The sequence below is a fragment of the Rutidosis leptorrhynchoides genome, chromosome 2 (genome assembly GCF_046630445.1).
Source record: "Rutidosis leptorrhynchoides isolate AG116_Rl617_1_P2 chromosome 2, CSIRO_AGI_Rlap_v1, whole genome shotgun sequence".
In the NCBI taxonomy this organism is placed as follows: Eukaryota; Viridiplantae; Streptophyta; class Magnoliopsida; order Asterales; family Asteraceae; genus Rutidosis; species Rutidosis leptorrhynchoides.
The window spans coordinates 371,930,853-371,936,389 of record NC_092334.1 but is presented as its reverse complement, the minus strand read 5'-3'; positions in this window follow the sequence as shown (position 1 = coordinate 371,936,389).

Below are 5,537 nucleotides of genomic sequence, written 5' to 3'. Positions count from 1 at the left end.
TTAAAAACTTAGCGTACATTTTTTCTTTCCTCAATACTTCTAGCACTTTTCTCAAATGTTCTTCGTGCTCTTGATCATTCTTTGAGTAAATAAGTATGTCATCGATGAAACCAATGACAAACTTGTCAAGATATGGCCCACACACTCGGTTCATAAGGTCCATGAACACAGCTGGTGCGTTAGTCAATCCAAACGGCATAACCATAAACTCGTAAAGACCATAACGCGTCCTAAAAGCAGTTTTTTGGAATATCATCCTCCTTTACTCGCATTTGATGATATCCAGAACGTAAATCGATCTTCAAATAAACTGACGAGCCTTGTAGTTGATCAAATAAGTCGTCAATTCTCGGCAGTGGATAATGGTTTTTAATGGTAAGTTTGTTCAACTCTCTGTAGTCAATACACACCTTAAATGTTCCATCCAACTCTCTGTAGTCAATACACAACTTAAATGTTCCATCCTTCTTCTTGACAAACAAAACAGGAGCTCCCCATGGTGATGTGCTTGATCGAATGAAACCACGTTCTAATAGTTCTTGCAGTTGGCTTTGCAGTTCTTTCATCTCGCTGGGTGTGAGTCTATAAGGAGCATGAGCTATTGGTGCAGCTCCTGGTACAAGATCTATTTGAAATTCAACAGATCTATGTGGAGGTAGTCCCGGTAATTCTTTTGGAAATACATCGGGAAATTCTTTTGCGACGGGAACATCATTGATGCTCTTTTCTTCAGTTTGTACTTTCTCGACGAGTGCTAGAACAGCATAGCAACCTTTTCTTATTAGTTTTTGTGCCTTCAAATTACTAATAAGATGTAGCTTCGTGTTGCCCTTTTCTCCGTACACCATTAAGGGTTCTCTTTCTTCTCGTACAATGCGAATTGCATTTTTATAACATACAATCTCTGCTTTCACCTTCTTCAGCCAGTCCATGCCAACTATTACATCAAAACTCCCTAACTCTACTGGTGTTAAATCAATCTTAAATATTTCGCTACCCAGTTTAATTTCTCGATTCCGGCATATATAATCTGCTGAAATTAATTTACCGTTTGCTAATTCGAGTAAAAATTTACTATCCAATGGGGTCAATGGACAACTTAATTTAGTACAAAAATCTCTACTCATATAGCTTCTATCCGCACCCGAATCAAATAAAACGTAAGCAGATTTATTGTCAATAAGAAACGTACCTGTAACAAGCTCCGAGTCTTCCTGTGCCTCTGCCGCATTGATATTGAAAACTCTTCCGTGGCCTTGTCCATTCGTGTTCTCCTGGTTCGGGCAATTTCTAATAATGTGGCCCGGTTTTCCACATTTATAACAAACTACATTGGCATAACTTGCTCCGACACTACTTGCTCCACCATTACTCGTTCCGACACCATTTGTTCCTTTCGTTCTGTTAACCCCTGGTCCGTAGACCTCACACTTCGCTGCGCTATGACCATTTCTTTTACACTTGTTGCAAAATTTGGTGCAGAACCCCGAGTGATACTTTTCACACCTTTGGCATAGCTGCTTCTGATTGTTGTTGTTGTTGCGGTTGTTATTGTTGTTGGGATGATTGTTGTAGTTGCTATTGTTGTTGTCGTTGTTGTTGTTGTTGTTGTTGTTGTTGTTGTTGTTGTTGTTGTTGTTGTTGTTGTTGGGCCGTTTGTTGTAGTTGCGATTGACGTTGCGATTGTTTGGATAGTTGTTGCGATTATTGTTGTAATTGCTGTTGTTGTTGTATTGGTGATTCTTATCACCGTTTTCCTCCCACTTTCTTTTGACTTGCTTCCCATTGGCCTCTTCAGCCGTCTGTTCTTTAATTCTTTCCTCAATCTTGTTCACTAGTTTGTGAGCCATTCTACATGCCTGTTGTATGGAGACGGGCTCGTGTGAACTTATATCTTCTTGGATTCTTTCCGGTAATCCTTTCACAAACGCGTCGATCTTCTCTTCCTCATCTTCAAATGCTCTCGAACACAATAGGCACAATTCTGTGAATCGTCTTTCGTACGTGGTAATATCAAATCCTTGGGTTCGTAACCCTCTAAGTTATGTCTTGAGCTTATTGACCTCGGTTCTGGGACGGTACTTCTCGTTCATCAAGTGCTTGAATGCTGACCATGGTAGTGCGTAAGCATCATCTTGTCCCACTTGCTCTAGATAGGTATTCCACCATGTTAATGCAGTACCTGTGAAGGTATGCGTAGCGTACTTCACTTTGTCCTCTTCAGTACACTTACTTATGGCAAACACCGATTCGACCTTCTCGGTCCACCGTTTCAATCCGATCGGTCCTTCGGTTACATCAAATTCCAAAGGTTTGCAGGCAGTGAATTCTTTGTAGGTGCATCCTACACGATTTCCTGTACTGCTAGATCCAAGGTTATTATTGGTATGTAGCGCAGCCTGTACTGTGGCTATGTTTGAAGCTAGAAAAGTACGGAATTCCTCTTCGCTCATATTCAAGGTGTGTCGAGTAGTCGGTGCCATTTCCTTCAAAATAGTCTAATGGAACAAGTTAATCATACAGAATATTAAGAGTAGTTAATAGTATTTCGTAGCATAATATGAACTCATTTATAAAAAGCTTTTTCTTCATATTAGCGTTTTATAAGTTTAAATTCGGGTAGTACCTACCCGTTAAGTTCATACTTAGTAGCTAATATACAATTCAACTACTACAATTCTATATGAAAAACTGATTATAATAATATTTCGCGTTCAAACTTTTATACAATATTTTACAAACTTACAATACCGCTTATTTTACATATAGCATGAAATATAGCACACAATAAATTTGATACAAGATGGTTGTGAAGATAATTCTAGCTAGTACACAAGTCGTTCAGCAAAGGCAATAAAGACACGTAATTCATACGTCCAGAAACAAGTCATGCATTCTGGTTTTACTAGGACTACTTCCCATCCTTGGTCTTGTGGAACATAACCGTTATGGCTGTTGATAAGACAGTGTGTTGTAACGTCGTCAAAGGGACGAGGGTTATGTAATGTCCAACAGTCCCGTAACAATCTAAAAACCTCATTTCTTACCCCAATTACCGACTCCGTCACTTGTGGGAACGTTTTGTTTAATAGTTGTAGCCCGATGTTCTTGTTATCACTTTGGTGAGAAGCGAACATTACTAACCCGTAAGCATAACATGCTTCTTTATGTTGCATGTTAGCCGCTTTTTCTAAATCACGAAGTCCTATATTCGGATACATTGAGTCAAAATAATTTCTTAACCCGTTGCGTAAAATAGCATTTGGGTTCCCCGCAATATATGCGTCAAAGTAAACACATCATAACTTATGGATTTCCCAATGTGATATCCCCCATCTTTCAAACGAAAGTCTCTTATAAACCAAGGCATTCTTGGAACGTTCTTCGAATGTCTTACAAACTGATTTCGCCGTAAATAGTTGTGCCGAAGAATTCTGACCGACTCTAGACAAGATTTCATCAATCATGTCTCCGGGTAGGTCTCTTAAAATATTGGATTGTCTATCCATTTTGTGTTTTTATACTGTAAAATAGACAAGAGTTAGATTCATAAAAAAATACTTATTAATACAAGCAATTTTTACATATATCATAAAGCATAAGCACACTATATTACATATATTACACCACACGAATACAACTATATTATTCCGACTCGCTCCTTTCTTCTTCTTCGGTTTTGGTTCGTTTTACCAAGTTTCCAGGGATATATGATGTTCCCCTAATACGAGCCGTCGTTTTCCACATTGGTTTAGAAAAACCTGGTGGTTTAGAGGTTCCCGGGTCATTGTTACAACTTAAGGACTTCGGGGGTTGATGATACATATAAAGTTCATCGGGGTTGGAATTAAATTTCTCTATTTTTATGCCCTTTCTCTTATTATTTTCTTTTGCCTTTTTAAATTCAGTTGGGGTAATTTCTATAACATCATCGGAATTCTCGTCGGAATCCGATTCATCGGAGAATTGGTAATCCTCCCAATATTTTGCTTCCTTGACGGAAACACCATTGACCATAATTAACCTTGGTCGGTTGGTTGAGGATTTTCTTTTACTTAACCATTTTATTATTTCCCCCACCGGTTCTATTTCTTCTTCAGGTTCCGATTCTTCTTCCGGTTCCGATTCTTCTTTCGGTTCCGACTCTTCTTCCGGTTCCTCTTCGGGAACTTGTGAATCAGTCCACGAATCATTCCAATTTACATTTGACTCTTCATTATTATTAGGTGAGTCAATGGGACTTGTTCTAGAGGTAGAAATCTATCACATAATATCAAACACGTTAAGAGATTAATATATCACATAATATTTACATGTTAAAAATATATAGTTTCCAACAAAAATGTTAAGCAATCATTTTTAAAGAAAACACGGTCGAAGTCCAGACTCACTAATGCATCCTAACAAACTCGATAAGACACACTAATGCAAATTTTTTGGTTCTCTAAGACCAACGCTCTGATACCAACTGAAATGTCCCATTCTTATTGATTAAAAACGTTCCATATTAATTGATTTCGTTGCGAGGTTTTGACCGCTATATGAGACGTTTTTCAAAGACTGCATTCATTTTAAAATAAACCATAACCTTTATTTCATCAATAAAGGTTTAAAAAGCTTTACGTCGATTATCAAATAATGATAATCTATAATATCCTGTTTACACACGACCATTACATAATGGTTTACAATACAAATATGTTACAACGAAAAAGTTTCTTGAATGCAGTTTTTACACAATACCATACAAGCATGGACTCCAAATCTCGTCCTTATTTAAGTATGCGACAGCGGAAGCTCTTAATAATCACCTGAGAATAAACATGCTTTAAACGTCAACAAAAATGTTGGTGAGTTATAGGTTTAACCTATATATATCAAATTGTAACAATAGACCACAAGATTTCATATTTCAATATACATCCCATACATAGAGATAAAAATCATTCATATGGTGAACACCTGGTAACCGACATTAACAAGATGCATATATAAGAATATCTCCATCATTCCGGGACACCCTTCGGATATGATATAAATTTCGAAGTACTAAAGCATCCGGTACTTTGGATGGGGTTTGTTAGGCCCAATAGATCTATCTTTAGGATTCGCGTCAATTAGGGTGTTTGTTCCCTAATTCTTAGATTACCAGACTTAATAAAAAGGGGCATATTCGATTTCGATAATTCAACCATAGAATGTAGTTTCACGTACTTGTGTCTATTTTGTAAATCATTTATAAAACCTGCATCTATTCTCATCCCAAAAATATTAGATTTTAAAAGTGGGACTATAACTCACTTTCACGAATTTTTACTTCGTCGGGAAGTAAGACTTGGCCACTGGTTGATTCACGAACCTATAACAATATATACATATATATCAAAGTATGTTCAAAATATATTTACAACACTTTTAATACATTTTGCTGTTTTAAGTTTATTAAGTCAGTTGTCCTCGTTAGTAACCTACAACTAGTTGTCCACAGTTAGATGTACAGAAAAAAATTGATATATATTATCTTGAATCAATCCATG